At 42.8% G+C, this 22,598-nt stretch overlaps 1 long non-coding RNA gene across 1 annotated transcript in view; it reads left to right on the top strand.

Moving 5' to 3' along the window:
* Window positions 1–22,598, top strand: part of LOC149858037 (uncharacterized) — a 221,423-nt gene that overhangs the window by 47,799 nt on the left and 151,026 nt on the right. Inside the window, exon 3 of the long non-coding RNA XR_016444023.1 lies at window positions 6,490–6,624. This is a non-coding gene — a long non-coding RNA (uncharacterized LOC149858037). The remainder of the gene's footprint in view (window positions 1–6,489; window positions 6,625–22,598) is intronic.

Below are 22,598 nucleotides of genomic sequence, written 5' to 3'. Positions count from 1 at the left end.
CTAGGTTTAAGCTAACGTATGACACTGCATTTTCTCATGTACATTAATAGCACCCCTTGTTGTTAATTTGTTTTAAGTAGTCACAAAAGGATAAGTATTTAAAACTCATTAATAAGAGGTAACTAACGCAAATAAGAAAACGCTGTGTCAGACATTCTCTTGAGATGTGTGTGCACGCACACACTTTCGGTGTTGGTCTGCCAAGGAGCGGAAGTCTGTGTGCTTGCTCTGTTCTGTTTGGCAGCAATACCATGTAAAACACAGCTCTTCTTTGGTGAAAACATCATAGGCTAAATCCCAGCTGTGCCTCAGCCACTTTCACTGAAGAGAATGGGAGCTGTGTGTGAGCTTGGTCAAAGGGAAACCTCGACCTAGGATTTTTCCTCCTTACTAAGTCTTCTGTTTTTAAGTTTTATCAGGCACATGTTCCCATCCCCTAGCTCTTAATCTCCCAATCAGATGGTGAAAGGGAATGAAATTCTGCCCCCCCCCCGCCACCCCCCCCCCCATTTCTTTCTGACAGGCATCTGTAGACAAAAAATCTTGCTTTTTCTCTAGGAGTAAGCAACAATGCATATTTCACCCCAGTAGAGTTTAAATCAAAAACTCTGCTTTGCTAAAACAAATTGAAATCCTTTACTCTGAATAAGAATGGTCTGCAGGCCAACGGTTCAGTGAAATCCGCTTTGGCATTCTGAAGATCTTCTTGTGTTCACAAAGGAAACATGTTCATTTGTTAAATAAACTGTTACCAACCCAGGAAAAAAATGTCTAATGTTAATGGCCCCCTAGTCTTCCCAACTTAAATCTAAGTAGCATTTAAAGTCTTCAAAGTAGGGGTGAGCGGTACTACTTCCCTCTGGCTAGATATCAAGGATGTCCCTCCTACCCTGTAGCCTACTCTGTATTGGCAAGGTATGCAAGTCTTACCCTGTGTGTCTACTTAGCATTATTCTCCATTTCAAATTTGAAGGAATGTATCGACATGTCATGAATCATGATGAGGATTTTTCAGTCTCTTTCTCTTCCCTAAGGTATACACAGTTTTATTACTTTACTCCTTAATGGAAGATTTTTTTTTTCTTCTGCTTATAATTTGAAGAAGTATCTTACTCATGCTGCTTGATATTTTGGACGTGGAAGGAGGAAAAAAATACCTTTGTTACTCTTCCTCTTTCTCAGACTGGTTATAAAATTGTCCCCGTTTCATTTTCTACCATGCTATGTGTACCCTGATTTTCTAGTGTGTATTTGTGGTGATAGCTGTTTCTATATTTGGGAAGGCTCTGACTGTGTTGTGTATTTTGACACCTTCTACAGATACATCTGCAGTAACCGACTTGTTAAGATGCTTTAATACCCGGTTTATTCCCCTCCCCCCCCACTCCCCGAACATTGCCTTTCAAACAGTTAGTTTCTCTTTGGATGGGTAATTTTGGGTGGAGTTGTTTGCAAGATGGGTCTGGAGGTAGATAGTGTCACATGCTTTCACATGCTTTCAGTGGATGAAATCCTAGCCTCACTGCTGTTGGTAGCAACACTCCTATTGACTTCAAGGGGTTCAGGATGTCACCCAATGAATTTAACTTGGAACTGAGCAGAGCAATGTTCATCTCTTTGATTAACGAAGTAGAAAGAACTCTAAGAATGCAAAAGATGATTAGCCAAGAGCTGGCAAGTACAAGGAAATGCTGTTTAGAAATGTAAAAATTAACTCGATTCTATATCCATCATACTGGCATAGTCTGGAATCTCAATATTTTTATTAAATGTTACAAATGATGCCCAGATGTATCTTTTTACAGTATCTGTACTTAAAATAGAAATGAGTGGGTTGGCATTTCTTGCAGAAATATGTATAATTCTTTCCTTCAGTCCAATAAAATAAGCTCACAGAGTTCCCCCGTCCCCCCCCCCCTTATTTTATTATATAAAAGGATGGAGCCAATCAAACAGATATGGAGATACCTCTGGGACTGCCTAACAACTGTGCTGTGACTTGATTTTACAAGAAGACTGTCAAACATGCAACCGAGATCAGCTGTCATAGGTAAAACTGTCATCATTCCAGCACAGCACTCCTGTTCTGTCACCTCCAGTGGGTGAAGCCTCTTTCACTCTGGCTGCAGAAGATACCAGTGATCTATTCTGAATATCATACTGCAAGCTCTATAAAAGATTCACTTTTTGCATTTGTTGCTTCTTATCTGCTGTTTCTTGAATCCGCTTATTTTAAAAGAGGCAATTGCTAGGAATCTGAATATAGGGCCCGGAGCCAGAAAATCATTTGCCTCTGGAATTGCTTGTCTCTTTGGCTTGGGGCAAATAGCTTATATTAAAATTTCAAAGTGACTGTTGTTTTCACGTGATCCATTTTTGATAACTAAGACTTTGGGAGGTGTCGGGGGAGGGGAACAGGGGAGGTGCTTATTACCCATTTTCCTCACTAGTATTGACTGACCTTTGGAGTGCTCGTCCCTGTAGCCTTAAATTGGGCACCCAGAATTACTCCATGCTTTCCTGATTATTTTCACCTTGCCGTCTGTCTTGCTTTTTTTATCCATGTCATAGGAAAAGTGATTATTACTTTCCTCCCGATGGTGCTATAAAAGATCGCTAGTTGGTACTTATACATTGTTTGGAAGGTTGAAAGCTCTGAGTAGTTAATTAGCCTTTTCTTTTAAAGGACTGTGATACTAGGGAATTGTGTTCCATAAAGAATATTATATTTGGGAATTTTTCAGCATCAAGTGAACACAGCACATGGAAAAAATGTCTCCTTTGATATTCATGGGCCCAGACTTGTACTAGAGTATGGGCTTCACATTACTGTCTTTAGTATCTCTCTCTTTCTCACTAAGTAGATGCTTTGAAGACCAAATTCTTACCTAATCAGAGTGATTGGAGAAGCAAGAGCATTAGCAAGTGCATTCTCTGCCTCAGGTCTTTCTTGGGTGTGAATGATGTATACGTGGAGTTGATTGCATGTCACTATTCCTTCAGGAGCTGCATTTGGTTCCTCTATCCTGTTGTTTCTTGCTTGCTGCTTAAATGGAAGAGCGCTAATCCTTAGAGCGAGCCAGGCGATTGCTAGAGAAGAAACCATACCTGTTACCTTCTCAGAGCTGGAGTTATCCTCTGTTTCCTACTCTCTCAGGACTCATCTGCACAGCAATGGTAGGGCTTAGCCCATTAAAACACAGTTGCTTCTGCTCTTGAGTTCAAAGAGAATATCCACCACACTGCAGAGTAGCAATGGTGTCTAGCCTCAAACGTGGCTCGGACAAGACCTCACTGACGTCTTGACTGCCTCACTCTGCACAGAACAGGAATCTCCCGCTCACTGGATATTTCTTTTGGCTTCAATGGAAACCAGTTTGTGCATTGTTATTTTTGGCCGTTGCAGCAGGTAGGCCATCCATCCCTGGAAAGCCTGCCCACGTGCTGCAGGTTTGAAGGTTTGCAAGAGGACAAATGAGCCCACTGTTTTGTTCACACTTAAGCGTGGTTTTTGCCAACAACATCTGTAAGGCCAGGACCAAATTAATTTGGGGGCACTTCTCATCTTGGTACAGCAAGAAGAACTAAAGGAGAGTTATAACTTCTGCAAGGCTGCAGTAAATTTTAATTGTACAATATGAATTCTCTACTAACTCCTTTCCAGCGGTACTTCGAATTAAGTGTTGGTAACGTTACAACAGCCTCAAGGCCGGTGAGATGGCACTTTGGCAGCCCTTCTTAGCCTCATCGTATTCCTAAATTTATTCATAGCAACACGGTGGAAGTCCCATGACTGCTTTTGCAACACTTCCAAAATGACTATGAATCCCCCACTGTTGCAAAGGAGTCTGCAGTTTCTTAGCAGTCCCTTTATAGCACAGGACTGATAGAGGCAACAGGAACCACGTAACGATTCCTTGGCTGCTGCTTCAGCTTTGGAAATTAATCTCTCTCTCATTGGCACTCTAGTCTTCTCAAGAGGGCTTAAACCTCTATTTAACTATCCATGTGTCTTGGGGTGGTAGTATCTTCAATGGATAGGTTTTCTTGCAGCAGCTGTCACAAAGCAGTGGTGGTGATCAATGTTGCATTTAATGGTCACCTATCCAGTTTCTGAGTTGCTAAAATATACTAAAAAAAATAAGTTACAAGAAAGCCTACTAAATATCAAGCTGCTAGAAGCCACCGTTTAAATTTAATGTTTGCATTTTTGTTTTTCTGTCTCATTCAATGTATTCTACAAAAACCGTCATGGACTGCCAGGGCTATTTTAAGCTGCTGACTTTACTCCATCAAAACTTCTATTACCTTATCATATAAGCTTGTTTTTTAAGAACTGAATTCTAGATATTTTTTTCAGATAACCCAAGTGATCTGGGTTTTGTGGTGAAAGGGAGCTTAAAGATTTGAATGTATAAATGGCATTAGCTGGACTTGCAGTTGATTTGGCCTGCAAAACAATGCAGAATCAAATCCCTTTGGAAAATATGGCACTAGAAGGAGTTTCTTGCTTTCATACTGGGTTGTTTCTATTGGTAATGAAAGCTTCACTCATTTGGTTTAATTAGTTATTTTCTGGTATCCTTTCACTTTGCAGTTTGCAACGTTTTGCATTGTGAAGATAGTAGGGGCCAATGGTAAGTCCTTGGCCACAATGATGATTGAAAGAAACCAAACAGTTTCTGCTGAAAATTTTCTCCCAAGATCAGAAGAGATTTTAAAAATAGACCTTTTTGTGAAAATATTTTTTGGGGAAGACTTTGGGTTTTTGTTTACTTTGTCTTCCTCCCATTTTTTTAGCAATTAAATTTTTTTCTGTTTCCCAAAACTTCAGGTTTTCAGTTTTTGATGAAAACCCAACCTTCCCCCCAAAAATAAAATTAAAAAAATCCTTAAACTTTTGTCATGGAGTATAATTTTCTGCCCAGCCCTGGTGACAACATGGTCTTTGCAAAAATGAAACTAGTGTCTGCCAGTCTGTATGATGTCATGTCTGCTGATTACTCAGGCTGGAAACACATTGCCTTTGTGCCCCCATGCATTTTTTATGGCGACACAAAGCCCAAGCAAACAGTTTTCTGTGATTTTTGTCATGCCACAAATGTCCAAAATTGTGCTTCTGACAATAGTTGGTAAAAATGTGTGCAGGTTTTTTTGTGATGGATGTCTGATTGCTTGATGGTGCGAGAGGATGGGCAGATGCTCCTGGAGCTTTGTCCTGTGCAATCTGGAAATTTTCCTGCAGGACTGGCCCCAGGAATGCCTCCCTGTTTGCAGATTCACATCACTGGAATCCTCCAGCAGAGAATTTCCCCGGCATATATATCACATTGCTGTGCCTGGACTTGGGACAACAGGTGATGCCAGTGTCACCCAAGGAACCAGATAATCTCTGCCTGGACACATCCTAGCACAGCTGGCTCCACTCCAAGGATGATGTCAGTTTTTAGCCCGAGAGGGTATAATGGAGGTCTTCCACATATGCCCTATTATTTATACCCTTCCTATAAAACATCTGCTACTTGCCAGTGTTGGAAGCAGGATATTGGGCTAGATCATCTGACCTAATAGGTCATTATGAAAAGAGCAGCCCAGAAAATATTGAATGAAATTTTTGTTGAGAGCGAGCGAGCGTTGGGGAGAACACATAACAAAAGCCATGGGATTCTGTTCCGTAATTCCTTCATGTTGTTGAACTACAGTGTATCCCTTGGAGGCCAAATCTTAATTTTAAAGGTTTCAAGGGCTTAAAACTTGCACTCCATTTCTCATTTGAATGGTGAAGATTCAGTTCATGGCCACCACATGTTCTTATGCCCTTTTCTGCTGCTTTAATGAGCCCTCTTCCTTGAGTGGATTCCTTCAGAGTGATCAATTCTTCTATTGACCTCCTCTTTGATAAGTGAACTTGCTTAAATTCTTTACTGAAAGACCATTCGTGTCCCAGGCACATTATTATTATTATTATTGTTATTATTATATTTTTGCTGTTGCAACCTGCTTTAGACCCTCCAAATGTTTCACTTAATGGCAGCCATAAAATAATGATCTACTGTTTCTCTGGCTGTTGGCATATATACAAGGTTATTGAAGGGAGAACTTGATAGAAGACTATCTCAGAGCTTAACACAACATGGACAAAAACGTCTTGGAAAACAACAGGGCTAACCATTAGAATCTGGGTCTAGGACCCAGCAGCTCTTGAGTTGCGATGGCAGCCCTGCTAATGATTTGTAACTGTGAGGCCCTAAGCAACCTTTAGCTTTGCCATGTTGTTTTTCTCTCATTTGCCTGAAGCAAATAGTATTTGCCATGGATTAATTGAATGTCTGCATGGTGCTTGGATGGTGTCAGGTATTCTCTAAGCTCTAAACATTGTTATTATCATAGCTTGCTATTTCTAACAAGGGGATTGATTTGAATGTAGTTCTGGCGTATGCAGAGAGCTCCGTGGCAGCCACTGATTAGTCGTCTTTGTGTTCCATTTAGCATGAAAGCAGCATGTGAATGAAAGTTCAGAAGAATAACCTTTTCATCTGTGACATCTGAGTTGACTCCACTACAGTTACAGCAACGCAATGCAGAAAGGCTACCAATATAGACGCCGAGTCCCTGCCACACCAGGTGAGGTGGTTCGTAATGTGCCAATTATCAAAGGAAGATGATGGCTGTGCTGTGGGCAGGGATTTAGCTGGTGGTGTGTTGCTGCAACATTTGTAATTGTTTGTCTGGTGAGCTTTGCAGAGACTGGAATGTGTCTGCATGTGTAAGTTTTCCTTCTATATTTAGACACTTTGTTTAGCATGTGGAACATCAATTCAACATCTGTAGTGCTCTGCAATGCATGCAGGAGCTCGGGAAACAGGCATTTTTGTTTTTAGTTGCCAGTTGGCTCTGAAGTCAGAATGGGAGGTGGGGGGAGGCAGTGATTTTTGAAGCAATTATTTTATGGCAGAGTTGATGAATGAAGCACCATTAACAGTGGTTTTTTTTCTTTAATTTTAGTATGCATACAAGTAAATAAGTCTCTAGATACCCTTGTTGGTATTTGAATATGAAACTATTGATTAGGCAGACAAGGTTCTTTGGGTAAATATGATCTCTTTTATTAGACCAACTAGGTATGGGGTGGACAAAATGTGGCCCAGGGGCCAGATGCGGCCCACCAGGCCATTCTGTCTGGCCTGTGGGCCCCCCCCACTCAAAATTAAGAAAATTAATATTTATCTGCCTCTGGCGGCCTGTCATGCGGCTCTCAATGGCTTGCCAAAACTCAGTAAGCGGCTCTCCACCTGAAATAATAGCTCGCCCCTGAACTACGTGCATAATTAAAGTGTTACTACTTTATTAGACTAGTTGGTCTAATAAAAGAGATCACATTTACCCTAAGAACTTTGTCTGCCTATGTCCTTGGACCAACCAGCTGCACCCAACGCCTCCAAAGCTATTAATTACACCTTTAATCATCCTCTTGAACAATAAAGGTCAGGAAGTAACAAAATAAGCAGGGTCCTCCTGCCTTCTACTACTCACCTTCATTGTAAAGTTTTGTTTCTAAGTGTGCAGGTAGATATATCGGGAGTCTGCTCCAATGTGCTGTAATTACATTGTGCTAATAAGCACACTCTAGCCAGCCTCTACATCTCATGTATCATTTCAGGTATCAAACTCAAGCTCATTCAACAAGCTTTAGTTAAAGTGCCCCCACTGCCATTTTGAAGTGTGGGGACACTGATACATGAGATGCTGCAGTGCTTTAATTAGGGTGGCTCTCGGAGCACATGTAGAAACATCCTAAAGTACTGGAGGAATGGAGTTTCACAGAAATCTAACCTTCCATGTAGCTAATAAATCATTTGGTGAATATGCTTGTGCATGAAAGGTGCCTCTAAAGAAATGAGCAATCGAATCTTGGAGCTGCTTCTGTTTTCTGATCATCAAGGTATTGTCTTATCCTTGTAGTCTATGCTGCCATGGTCTGATGGGTCAGGGTTTGGGAAACTTTTTCCCATACTGCAAAATATTTTGAGATTTCAAAAAATCTCCCATTCTGGATCAGCACTGAACCAAGATCCCATTATTTTTTGGGGAAATAGAGACGCATACCAGAATGTCAAATAATCTAGGGCACTTGCTTTGGATGTGGGAGAATGGGAAAACAAAGACTTCCCTTAGGCTTCCCACAGCTCAAGGCCCTTGTCACCTTGACTATTCCGGTGTGTCTCCTATTTTGACCAGAAATTTTATCCTGCTCTCAGAAACCTTTCCCAAAGAAAGTTCTTGACAAATCTGATATATTACCATGAAAAGCATCAGTTCTGATATTTGCTGGAAAACACTGATTTTTGATGAATTAGAGAACAAAAGCTTTACTGCTTTCTGTGACAGAGGCAACCTATTACAGAAGTAATTCTTGCTTCTTGCTTTGTACCTTGTGTTTGTGGGCATGTCTACATGTGCTGTTAATGTGCTGTAAGCTTGTGCAATAATTTTTCTCTGGGAGTGTCTCTACAGCTGATCCTCTCAGGAGCAAATTTGCTCCTGATAGGAGTACTTCAGTGCAGAGTTACTTTAGTTTTGCTCTTCCCCCCCTACAGCATCCAAGGGGAGCTCCAGGCTCCTCTGGGTGCCAGCCCCAGGATGGAAAGGGGCATCAGGGTCAGGCCTGGGCTCTTGGGGAAAGGGGCAGCTGTCTCCCAGCCCTGCACCTGGATTAACATATGAGAAACTGTCCCTTCCCTCAGCAGCTGTTTCCCAGCCCCATGCTCCAATTGGCAGATTGGGGGTGGGGCTAGGAGGCAGCTGCCTGGTGGAGGTGACAGTTCCCCTGTCCTCTACTGCCTGGGCTGACAAGGAGCAATTTGCTCCCAGTCAGCTGTCCACATGTGCGCTACTATGCAGTAGCTACCATGCAGTTAATTTGCTACCTGAATCTATAGGTAGTAGCCACCCACACAGAAGACTAACTTACTGTGAAGTAAATGCTGTATATGTGTACATGGTGATGTTTTATTGCACAATAGATTAGTCTTCTGCACAGTAAACCATCTTGTGTAGATGTGCCCAGGCTCATTTAGAACTGATGCTGTGGTATTCTTCTTCCTTACCAAGATTATGCTTTCTTTTTAGTGAGTGGCAGGTGATAGTACTATTCAGCATCCCTTTTATCATTAACTCGCAATGAAAGAAGCTGTGGTGAAGAAAGCTGATGAGGTCAAACACTGAAAGAATAGAAAATTCAGATTTAAAATTATAGTCAGAAAAAAAAGTGTGTGTTTTTCCCCCCTCCCCTTAAACATGCAGCAATTAGGAAAGGAGAATGACTAGCCCAGCTGTCATGGGAGTCTGATGTACAAGTACAGTTTTGAAAATGAATATATTATGCTTTTTATAGCTACTGTCAACAACTATCAGGCTAGAACAGCAACTAGTGCAGCTGGCATAGGAGTCCAATGTCAAAGCTCAATTTTAGACAACATTCTGCTTCCTTGAGCAGCTGTCAGAGGTAACACCTGGATTTGGCCTTGATTTAATTTTTACCTTTCCAAGCGCACAGAGCAGGGACAGCCCACTAGAAATTCAGGAAAGAAGTGTATGCATCTGGAGCACATATTAAGTGGGAGATATATTCTGGGAGGTGTATTTAAAACAGGTTGCATTCAAGCAACTGTCAGTTGTGAGAGCATGCTCTAATGCAGTGTTCTGGATTGGTGGGCCTCACCCCTTAGGCAGGATGATGAAGGCACCGATGAGGTGAATTTAGGTGGAAAATAAATTTTTTATAACTTTAATCATTTTTCCTATTCTGCATGGGGAGAAACAGATTTTTTTAAATGCTGTTTTGTGGGGGTTTTAGTCTTGCCTACCCCAGATACTCAATATCCCAGTCCTCCTGGTAACTAGCAAAGTTTGGGGGCAGAGTTCAAGTTTTAGTCCATGAAGTAGATCAGGTGATTGTTCTCTGATTTTTAAGTCCAAAAATTCCATCCTGGACCCAAGAATCCTTCCTTAATGAAAATGTCATCAGCCCTTTCAGGCAAAGTACGGAGAATCTAAAAGCCTGAGGCTGAATTGAGTCAATTTTTGCAGGTTAGTCTAAACTGCATGGATTGAACAGGTAAGCAAGTGAACAGACATTCACTTTTGATTCCAGAAATGCAGTTACATGACCGCAGTGGCCCAGGCCAGAAGCCAGAGGACAATAGAGCAAGCTTCCCTGCTCAGCTGGAGCACAGAGCTTGGGCCTGTGAGGTTGGGGGGGGTGGGGCGCTGTGGGGTAAATGCAAAGCATCTTGGGATGCCTGGAGGGCTGTGAGTTAACTTGAATCTGGAGGGGATCTGGGGCAGAAGTTCAGCAAACTGATTTAACCTAAAGCAGTTAAGTCTGATAATACATCCAATCAGGGTTATTTTAAACTGATTTCAGCCATTTTGAAAGTGGTTTATGTGCACGGAACTTCTGGGCTAGGGACAGACATTGCACATAAACTGGTTTAAGTGATTAGAAACTAGTTTAAACCTGTAACAGAACAGACATTCAATGCATATAAATCAGTTTGAAAATGGCTGAAATAGGTTTGAGATGCACCTGGCTGAATGTAGTATCAGACCTAACTGATTTGGGTCAAACTGGTTTATGCAATGTCTGTCCCAGACCCCTTCCTGGTTTAACTTAAACCAGAGTCCCTCAGCATCCCAGATGCTTTGCAGCTCTGGGCAGGACTGTATGCTCCAGAGCAGGGCTGGCCCCGCCCCTCTGGTCCCTGGCTAGAGCTCTGGCAGACTGCAGGCCCAGCAGCATCTGCCTGGCTTCTCATTCCCCAACACTCCCTGCTCAAGCAGAGGTTCCCCACTTTTCCTCTTGCACAGCATGGACCGTAACCAGCACGTTGCATTCTGGATAATAGTTTCATAGTTTTATAGATGTTAGGGTCAGAAGGGACCTATTAGATCATTGAGTCCAACACCCTGCTATGGGCAGGAATGAGTGCTGGGGTCAGGTGACCCCAGCCAGGTGTTTGTCCAATCTCCTTTTAAATACCTAATGCTGAGAGGTGTCTGGGTAAGGCAGACAGGCCAGTGTTGGCTTAGGGCTTTTTGGAGCTAATCAGTAGCTCAGCTGGTAATGTCCTTCTGTTCCTTCCTTGGAAAAAGTTGTTTAAGAAGAGCTTGAATTAATGAGAGAGGCTTTTGTTTTTGTGATGGGGTACGAAATGCTCAATTATCAACTCCCTGCTGGCGCTCTCTCTGGTCAGGAGCAGTGGGTGGGGGGAGAACCCTCCCCTAATTGCAGCGTCCTGAGGGGTGCCTGGCCACCTTTCTCCCCCTCAGCTCAGTTCTATGGAAGGGAAGGAAGGGCTGCTGTAGTACCCCTGGTTTCTAGCCTGAGCCACTGCAGGCATGTGCCTGCATTTCTTTAGTGCAGAGGGAATGTCTGAGCTGTTACAAACCGGTTTGACTTAGGCAGGTTAGACTAACCCACAAAGATTGAATCAATTCAGGATCAGGCTTTTTGAATATCTGTCCCTAGCCCTGTTGTGTTACAGATTTGAACTTGTTTCTGATCACTTATACCAGTTTGTGTGTAATTTTTGTCCTTAGCATCACAGTTCTGCAAAAAAAAAAAAAAGTTAGTGTTTTCTGGTTTGATTCAATAACCATTGTCCAATGAGGTTTGTCAGAAGATTCCCAAGCTCTAATGAGGTGTCAAATTTGTATATCTAATCTAAATTAACCAAAATCTCTCCTTGTATATTTCAGTAAGCTCAGCCTTGCAAGCCACGTATCGGTGATATAGGGTTATCTCTAATACACTTTTCCCTTAACTTTCATAGTAAATGGAAAAAGATCATGACTGCCTTTGTTGTTTTGTTTTAACAAGTGACTGCCAACTGCAGACACTTGAGAAATGCTGGTTTAGGACAGTAGAATGGGCCACTAGCACTCTGTCTGTGGCTTAGCCACAGACCTGGATGAAATTTCGATGGACATTACACGTGTCTGAGTTTTTCTTTCCCTTCACACCTTTGTTTCAGTGCATCATCTCTTCAGTGCCTCTCATGTAAGGTGTATGCCCAGGTTCTAGCACTGATCTTGACTAGCACAAGTCGTAGCTGACAATATGTGCTAACAAGTTCTAGGGATTGAATGGCAAAGATGCCTGCTTTACTAGAGTATAAGTTTAAAACAAACCATTTTATCAGTTAGCAACTCCAGGCAGAGATGGTACGTGATGTGACTCACAATGTAATGTACAGCTCTGAGGCAGAAAACTCCAGAATGAAACTGCCAGTATAGGACAAAATGGTTTCTGCAGTCCTGTCATGCATTCCTCTGACCCCCAGATTTTCAAAAGCAGAATCTTTACTTTTATCATAGATCTTTCTGACCTACAGTTCACTCCAGAAAAGTGTCTCATCAAACTGTTTGCCCTGCACACACAGAGCATGGGAAAATCTTGTCAGAGCTCCTTCACTGCTTCCTTGAAGGTTTAATTGTAACTTAACTTCCATTCTCTAAGTAATTGTCCTTTTATCTTTAACATCCTTATGCGACTGAGTTAGTGTAATGCAATGCCTTTCTTTTTTCTTTCCTTAGATTATTGGTCGTCTTTGCTTAAAACTTTTTCTTTGCTTGAAGGGCTTAAAAGTGGCAGCTTTATAATGTTTTTTTAGATACACTGCATTTGGAAACAGAATATATAGAGACTCATAGCTAAAATGAACGATCTTACAGTGTTCATCAGTACACCATTGGTTTAAAACATAAACTAATTACAGAATATTTGTGAGAGTCACTTTAGGTGAGACCTTTGCAAGGCTTTCTGTGAAATTTCTATTACATTAAATAGATTTCATAGATTTCTATGGTTGGAAGGGACCTGGTAGATTGTCAGGTCCAACCCCCTGCTCCAGGCAGGAAAAAGTGCTAGGGTTAAGTAACCCCAGCCAGATGTCTGTCTAATCTCTTCTTGAACACCTCCAAGGTAAGGGAAAGCACCACCTCCCTTGGAAGCCCATTCCATATGTTGGCAGTCCTCACTGTAAAGAATTTCTTCTGTATATCCAATCTAAATCTATTCTCCTTCAGTTTGTGGCCATTATTTCTGGTAACCCCAAGGGACGCCCTGTTAAACAGAGTGTCCCCTATTCCCTGCTGACCCCCCGCTGATGAGTTTGTAGACAGCCACAAGATCGCCTCTCAGCCTTCTCTTGTGGAGGCTGAAGAGATTCAGGTCCCTCAGTCTGTCTTCGTAGGGTCTTACCTGTAGGCCCTCAACCATTCAAGAGGACCTCCTCTAAATCCTCTTAAGGTTATCCACATCCCTCTTGAAGTGCAGCACCCAAACCTGGATGCAGTACTCCATCAGTGGCCTCACCAATGCTGCATAGAGGGGAATTATCACTTGCCTAGACCTGCTCATGATGCACCTGCTGATGCAAGAAAGAGTGCAGTTAGTTTTGCTTATTGCCTCATCACACTGGCGACTCATGTTCATTTTTGCCTCAACCAGGACTCTGAGATCTCTTTCCATGGTTGTGGTGCTCAGAATGGTACCCCCCAGTCTATAGGCGTGTTGGAGATCCTTCTCCCCAGGTGCAGCACCTTGCATTTATCCTTGTTGAATTTCATCCTATTCTGATCCGCCCACTTCCCCAGTCTATCCAAATCTGCCTGAATTTCCTCCCTGCCCTCCAGTGTGTTTACTATATCCCATAGTTTAGTGTCATCTGTGAAGTTGGACAAGGTGCTTTCAACACCTTCATCCAAATCACTGATGAAGATAATAAACAGTAATGGTCCAAGGACACAGCCTTGGGGGACACCACTGCCCACATCCCTCCAGGGAGAAATCGCCCCATCTACCACTACTCTCTGGATACGTCCCATAAGCCAGTTTTTCACCCCCCTTACTGTGAAAAAATCCACACCACAGCTACTCAGTTTGATCGTAAAAACTGGGTGCAACACTGTGTCAAAAGCCTTTTTAAAATCCAGGTAAATAATATCTACTTCCACTCCTGTATCTAAGCACTTTGTGACCTGGTCATAAAACAAGACCAAGTTAGTCAGGCAGGCAAATTAAATTTATTACATTTACTTTCAATCAATGTATGTTATGCCTCAACTTGGACTTGCACTTCAGATTTCCACACTGAAGCCTGATTCTGGAACTCATAGGTGGAGCCTATGGCTGTATGTGGATGTGGGGCAAATCTCAGTTGAAAATGCTGATTAAGCCAGAATCGCTGTCTGGTGGGAAGTTCTCACACTTGACAATTTATTTTCCTAGCTTAAAATCAAACCTTTCTGCTGAACATAGATGTTGAAGAAGTAAACACTCGAGTGTTTCACTTGGATCACTATCAATATAATAGGGCATGGCCATATTATCTTGTGCCACGCTAGGGAGTGTCACTATAGGAACGTGGTCTGGCCACTTGTTCCCTTCTGCATGATGAAAAACAGCCAATATTGGAGCAATATGAGTGTTCTTATTCTTGTCTCCATATGTATGCCAGAGACAAAAGGCTGAAAGCACCAGCAAGCAGCTATATGATGTACTTGGGGCATTTGGAAGTGTGTGGGGAATAGGAACAAGTGGACAGGACCTGTTTTCATGGCTGTTGTCCTGGTGTCACATCAGAAACTTGGAAAACAACTATTTTTGTACAGTTTTGAAACAAAAAGAAGGAATCGGCTCAGGTTTATCAAACTGATCCCAGGATTATTTAAAGAGCTGGAGTGTTTTGGTGTTTATGTTTTACTGCACAACAGGTAAGTTTCTTTTTTTCCTATAAGTTCTGATTTTTATCTCCAGCCTCCATTATAGCTTATTTATTGTAGCCTTTCATTCAAGGCCATTTCTTTCATTTTCCTCACTGCCTCTTCTCTGGATGCGCTTGAAGCATCAGCACAGTATTACTGCATCTGCTAAGTGTTGTCCCTAGTGCATAGCTAATGAACTTTCTCCCTTGGAGATAGATGGCCTTTCCTCTTAAAAATTCTCTAGCTCAAAGAGCAAGAGTCCCAAGATTGCTGTCAAACTGGGGTTCCTGTAGGCAAAGCTAATTAACTAACATTCATCAGGTAAACTTATAGTTTTCATAAGTTCTTGGTGTTTGAATGATTTATAGTAGTATTTATCTTTGCTTGTAGGAGCCACATCACTGGTTAGTCTTGCTGTGATAAGTACTCTACAAAATGTCCAACAAAAAGACAGTCACTGCTCCAAAAAGCTTTCAGTCAATGTTCTAAATATGCAAGAGATGTACGTTAACTAAGAGAGGAGTACAGGGTAAAAATGATGACCATTAATGTTGGTCAGTTGAATAGGCAGTGGTTTCAGTGTACAATTAAAAGATAAATTAGGTTCCCACCAAATACACAAAGGCCAGTCTGGAAAACTGTGTTGTATTGTTGACCTTATCAGTGTGCTATATGAATTGTGTGGTGTGCATGTACACTGTTTACTTCAGTTGAATGGGATACTGGTTGTGGTCTCTGGGCACCCTTGCATTGCGAACAAAAGGCAAGTGTCAAAGATCAGGAAGAAGAAAAGCAAAACAAAGCACTTTCTGCCATTGGTATTTGTATTCAAATATCACATGCAATAGCTAAAGCTTGGGTTACATGCTCTTGTGTCCTTATGAATATTTTCTTAATATTTAGGTGGATAAAGGTCTTCATCTGTTGGCACCCAGAATAACTTCTCCAAAATGATAAAACTGCTGGAATGAAGAAGAGAAGAGAATTAGGCCCAAAAGTTTAGAATCATTGAATTGGAAGGGACTTTGGGGGTCATCTGGTCCAACTTCTTGCATGAATACAGAACTTGATATTTCTAAATCTTCCGACACTAATGCATAGTTTCTTCTTAAAAACCTCCAGTGAAGGAGATGCCACAACAACTCTAAGCAGCTTGTTCCATTGCCCCACAGTCTTTAGAGCTAGGAAGCTGTTTGGGTATGGGTGCGGGTGTGTGGATGTGGACAGATGTAATGCCTAGAATTTTATGAATACACTTTAAACCCCAAGAGCATAGACATGTGCACCACTTTAGACTGGTTTAAACTTCCTGGAACATTTCAGAAGCAAGCCAGCCAAATCAAGGAATATTTTGAGCTGGTCCTCCTTGAATCGGTGAATATATGGGGACACAGAGCATTCTATGCCTAGAGCCTGCCCTGTCCTCCTGGCATCCCAAACTTTACCACTTCTCATCATCTACCCCCTCCCCTGCAACTCCCCAAATCCTGCAGGGCAATGGCACTGCTCTGGGATGCAGCCAGAACTCTACTTCCCAAAGATCTATAGCCTACAGAGACCTCAGTCTTCAAGGGTGAGGAAGCAGAAATCATTTGGGCACAGACAAATTACATTTGTCATGCAACTGGCCCCTTGAAAGCACTCTAAAGCCATGCCCTAACAGAAAAGCATGGCTGCAGAGCACTCTAATTGCATAACAAATTAACTTTCATTGTATGAGGGTTCAAATGAAGGCACTCTGAAGTGGAGTGCTTTCATTAATTTCGGTCTGCTGTGGTGCTGGGCTGCTGCAGCATGGCCTGCCCCCCAGTGCTGACTCAGGATGGGAGGGGGAGAAGGCAGGGAAGGGAGGTCCATTTGGGGGTTTCCCCAGGGGTGGAGGTCCAGATCGATTACTGCCCCCTACTTTAGCATGTAGGGGTCCAATCCACCTCCAGCCCCCTCCAGCATATCTGAGGAAACCCCAGAATGGACCTCCCTTCCCTGCCTTCTCCCCCTCCTATCGTGAGTCCAGACATTTTTGGTTGAGTTCCAGGGTTTATATCTGTCTGTACCATGTGTGTGCATGCATGCATGTGTGTATTCTTGTGAGATTTAATTTAAATCTGCTTTGCAGTTGAAACCCAGTGCTTTGTCTCTGGCCCCTTATAAAAAAATAACATGTGTGGTAAGTCTTTCCAAAGGTGCAGTACGAGACCCTCCTTACCAGGATCAGGGCCCCTTACTCAAACACTGAACACTGCAAGCATCCTCCCTTGCCCTGCAGACCTTACAATTTTTATAGGCAAGACAGAACTGGGGCGGGGGATGGGGAAACAGACAAATTTTGGGGCCAAAGTTTCTAGCCCAGGGCTGCCTGTTAAATGACACGGTCTTGCTGCAGCAGTTCTGTACTGAGGGCTTGCCTGCATGAGGTAGTTCGCTCAAGTGCAGCAAGCAATAAGCTTGGGTGTGAACTCAGAGTGCACTAGTTACTTCAGACTCAGTCCCTGTGTGGAGGATCTCATACTGTGCACTAAGTGCGAGGTAGCTAATTCCCTCAGTGGACTAAAGACAGAGGGGCTAGCCTGTTGTACATGACCTGGCAGGTGTTGCACTTGACCTACGTTATACTCAGCATACTCAAGGCCTTCCAGGGATGCTGATGGTTAGAAAATGGCATTTAGAGGTTTGCTTTTGGGAAATGGCTTATAGGTAAAGTAGATATGTATTAGAACAATGGTCCAGGGCAATGGCAAGGGTTAATTGATTTCTAAAAGCCCAGTTGTCACACAATTTCACAGCCTTCAAGGCAGATGGGGATAGATACACAGGGTGGGAAATTTTGGGCGTGTTCCACACTGCTCCAGAACATGAGAGAAGGTGGCACCAGGTCACAGCGACCAACTAAAAGCCCGTGGGCTTTCTGGTTTGGGGGAACATACCAAATTAGGAGGACACTGGGAAAGCCTAAATTAGGATGTGTGCATGTGAGGGGTTTGTGAAACAAAGGAATATGCTGACAGGACAGAACATGGACAATATGATGACCATAGAAAGACCAATCAGCAATGCCTATAGATGAAAAGTCATCAGGAGGGGAAAAGAATACGAAAGAAGGGATTTCAGAGTAACATTGTCCCCAGGAGGGGAAACCCAAGGCCACTATGGACAGAGGGCACACCACCAACCTGTCTCATCTCATCTACCCGATGTGGGGGTGGGGGGGAAGCTTAACCTCCAACCTCCAGGTTGTGGACATTTTTAAAGAGAGATCCTCAGAGTGAAGCTCGTATCCTCAGACATACCTTGGCTCTGATGACACCTCTGCGACTGGCAGATGTAGAATTGTTTGCATTATTCTTGTCCGCGATCACTCTATATCAGTAAAAGACACTTATTATTGAATGGAGGTGTCATGGTCAGACTGAGGTCGGCTTGGAACTAGGTATCTGGATCATAAATTCAGTGCCAACCAATGCTGCCCACTGTTTTATGTCCTATGCTAAGCATTGACCCGAGTTTCCATGATGCATGAGCAGAATGTAGACCCACATCTTTCAAAGTGTCCTTGTGAAATTTTGCTGAAAATTGATATTGCATTAAAAGCATGTAATTATCAGACTTATTGGAGTTATAAATCATCCATGTTCATTAATTCTGTGCCAAGGAAAAGGTTTATTTTATGGGAACCATGGCTACTTTCTAATTTGGAAATTATATGTATTTATTGATTTTGTATTTTTCCATTTATTTTGGCCTCATTTTTCAGTGCCCTTGATTACCATTCAGCAATGGAAAGTGATCTATTTTGTTTTGAGCATGTGTCAACACTGGGAAGGAATGCAACCACACACTGTGCCCACTGTGAATATCATGTTATGGAAAAACTGAATTTTGGGGGGAAATTCTGAAAAGTTGTACAGGACACGTGTAGCTGAAATCTTTGGGTCAGTTGTGTTAAGGAGCAGAAGCTGCCAAACCAAAATCCCCATAAAGATGGTGATGAACTGAAGTGGGGGTTGTGTATGAGTCAGGGAAGTCTTTGAGAATTAAAACACTAGCTCATGTCCTGGAGGAGGAGAAGCAGAAAACTACCCATGTTCTTCCATCTTGACTATAACGCAACGACTCGGAAGGCCTGAGGGTTTCTCGTTTGGCCCAGTGAAGTTTTTTTTTTTTGCATTAATCAAAGGCCTGCTAGCTCTGGCTTTGCTCTTTTTTCTTGCGCCCAGTGCTATGATGATTCATATGCAACTGCTCATGTCATTTGGCTATATCTGCTTAACTTTCAAGCCATTCACTCTTTGCCTGTCATTATATATTGATTACATAAAGAGCATCCTGGCTTTCTCCATGATATACGGTACCAGAATTAGCACAAGTGGCAGTAATAATACATTCTGTTGTCTAAGCAGTTGCTTGGTGTTCTTCCAGCACCTTCTCAACTATCCCCTGGATGTCCTTCTGTTAGCATTTATCATCCTGCATGCACTTGTCCAGCACACTAACTTTTTAGCCAATGGCCAGATCCTGGCGAGTATCAGCGTAGAGACCCCCCAGTTTCAAGCACTATTTTGGCACCATTCTCTGTTCAAAGCTCACCCTCAGTTGTCAATTGGCAATTTGAGCACTTTTTCACCAGCACTTGAATGTTCCTGAACTTCTACATTTTGGAGCTTAGCCAAGCAAAACCTTTGATTGTAGGAGCTACTAGTTCTTATCCATCCTTTATAATTTGAGCAGCAAATAAAATCAAGGGGAATGGGTCCCTCTGAGCAGTGTTACATGGCCTGGCAATATCCTTTCCAGTAGCTATTATGAGACGCAGTGTGCCCTAGTTGATCATTTACTTGCTTTTCATTCATGGCCCCAGCACGCTGTATGCATTCCTCATACAGTAAGTACATAGCATGAACAAGAAATCTGAGCCTGAGATTTAATTAAACACAATAGGACATATAAATTCAATTTAGGAAGCCTGTACCTGCTGTACCAGTGTGTATATTCCATTTCCAGAATTACTTTCTTGCTAGTTATTTGATTGTAGAAGCTTTGACTGTAAACTTTATGGATTCCTTTGGTGGGTGGACAAGCAGATTCACAATGGAAATCATCCCTCACAAGTCAGGTGTGCAGAGAGTTGCCGTCAGTTATTGAAAGTCTGTAATTCATCACAGCAGCATCACCCTTATAGTTTTGGCCCTACTGTGGCAAATGTTCTCATATAGTTGATAGCAAATGTTACTTCTTAAGTGACAAGCGTAGGTTTGTTATATGCCTTGAAAGTGGTCTGCCTGGCCCAGGGGTGTCAAACTTGTCCTGTGGGTCTGATGAGCGCGACCGGGCCCATCAATGAGCCAGGTCAGGCCCACAGGTCCCCTCCTTTTCCTCCTCCCCCAAAATACCAGATGTGGAAGCTGGTTGAGCCAGTCTAGGATCTACACTGTGTGTGGCAGGGATTCTGTAACAGCCAGAAGAGGTGTTATGTGTGGTGTAGTCTGGTTGGGGACATATAGCATGGGACCCAGCCTGGGTGGAGCGGGCACAGTGCTGTGCTGCATAGGGCGCCTGCCTTGGCCAGACTCTGCCACATGGGGCACCTACTCTGGGAACCACACTGCAAATGGCAACCCATCCTGCCATCCAGGACCCGTGCTGGACCAGCATCGTGCCCTGCCCTGTGTGGATCTGTTCAGATGCAGGAGCTGGATGGCAGGGCTTCACCAGCTGTATTTGGCCAGGGCTGGACACAGGCATGGGCGAACTGGGTGGCCCTCTGGGGCCCAGACAGAAAGGGGGCCCAAAAATGGTAATTTTTTTACTATTATTATCATTATCTTTGGCAAAGGGGGGCCTGATACTAAAAGTTTGCTCGGGGACACCAGGAATCTAGGTACAGTGCTGATTCTGGCCTGTGGGCTGTAAGTTTGACACCTCTGGTGTATTCTGAAGTGAAAAATACATTGGGTTTGGGTTTGATTGGCTCAGTTTATACATTTTAAGGGTAAGTAAACTGCTATTGTTGAGACCGTCATTCTGTCATCAGTCCAGTGCCCTTGTCCTTATCTATCTGGAGGTCTTAAAACTCTACTTTTGTGTTGGGAACCCTTCCTCAGTGGTATAATCCCCCTTACACTTGGTGTTTAGAAATAGTTCAGCTAATCTGACCTTTGGATTTATGCCTTTGCTAAAATGCGTTTACTTCTGCATGTAGACAAACTCGTAGGGAATGTGCTTGCTTCGGGCACTCGTGCAAAGCCCCACAAATGTTGTAGTATGGCCGGTAGCATTCTGGTCTCTATTGGCAGTTGCTAATATTGACAATTAGATATCTTAATAGAAATGGTTTTTAGGTCTGATAACTCATAATGGCCTCCTAATAAAGCGAGGGGTAACGTTGACATTAATTCTCCTGTGAATAACACAAGTTGGGCATGATTTTTAACAAAACAAGACAGGTACAGAATGTTTCAGAGAAGTGGTCATAAAACAGACTTTCCTTCTCAGGGAGAAGAGCAGTGTTTCCTGTTTGAATGGCATCTCAAATTGCTGTGAAAAATGAATGGCTGGCCTGGTTCCTTTCCGCTGCAGTGGAAAGATGAGGTCGCCAAAATTTCCAGTGATCATATTATCTCTCATGACTGAAATAAATTAGAAGAAATGTTCACATCCTAATTGGAACCAAGGAAAATGTTTCCATTATGTTTGCTACTGCAGTCAGCCCATGCCAAATGTTATTGCTATGTATAGCAGTGATCAATGTATAATGGAAAATGCTATGCTGTTAGCATACATAATTGTTTGAGAATTGCTTAAAACACTTAAAACACCCCTCATTTCCTGCCACAGATTTGTTCAGTGCCCCTCTAAAATCCCTTAAAAATCACATACTATAACATGACCTGCCCTCCTCCCCTCTAGGAGATCTGTCACTGAAGTAGACCCTTTGTACACAGATTTATACCCTCACTTGTAAGGAGAATCATACATTATGTCTTCACTGCAGTGGGGGTGCAAAATGTGTAGACATACCCCAGTAGCTACACCAAGCTACACCCCTGTAGACATACCCAAGTAGCTTTTGTTTGTCTATCTATCAAGAGCAATGGAGTTGTGGTCTGCACGAGCCTGACAAGGACCTAAGACCTTACTTGGGAGCTGGAGGCTGTGCTGTGCCTTTGCTGCTCCTGCTTCTGATTGCAGTGTACTTGCACCCTTGACAGCATTAACCACAATCCCCTGTCTTTAGAGGCCATGTCATAAATCTGGCGGGCATCTTAGTGGAGCTGCTAAAGGAAGCGATCCACTAAGATGCCTGCCATCCACTAAGATGTGGTTTGTGATGTTAAGGAGACTACTTACATTTTTCTAGGTCCACTGAGGGTAAAATGGACAGAAGGGTAAAGCCTGGAGTACCATGACTAGATCTGTGAGAAGACTCCATGTTTGGGACACCCAGCTAGAGAAACTGTAAAGGGTCTTTCCTTTTTATAGAGTGCTTGGCATCCCTCCCGTGGAAATCAGGTTACTTCTTTTAAGGTGTCTAATACCGGGCATTCAAGAAGTAACACAGAGAAAACTCACTCGTTATCCACTCATTTTTCTATGCATTTCTAATAGGAGACCTTTCATCCCTTTGGAAATTATGGTAATGGCTCTTCTGTTCTATTGCTGAGGATGGTGGGAATATTTAGTCAGTTTGGTGTCTCTCTCTCAGTTTCTGTGCATGGGTTCTGCTTGGGATGCAAGCAGAGATAAATAGGAAGATTCACTTGGTTTCACAGCATGATTTCCAAGCTTGGGATTTGGAAATTTGGATACAGCTGCTTTAGATGTTATGCCAAAGA

Source organism: Crocodylus siamensis, chromosome 8, assembly GCF_052110815.1.
Source record: "Crocodylus siamensis isolate JL-2025a chromosome 8, ASM5211081v1, whole genome shotgun sequence".
Taxonomy (NCBI): domain Eukaryota; kingdom Metazoa; phylum Chordata; order Crocodylia; family Crocodylidae; genus Crocodylus; species Crocodylus siamensis.
Note: the sequence above shows the minus strand (reverse complement) of the source record. Positions and strands in the feature narration are given on the sequence as shown.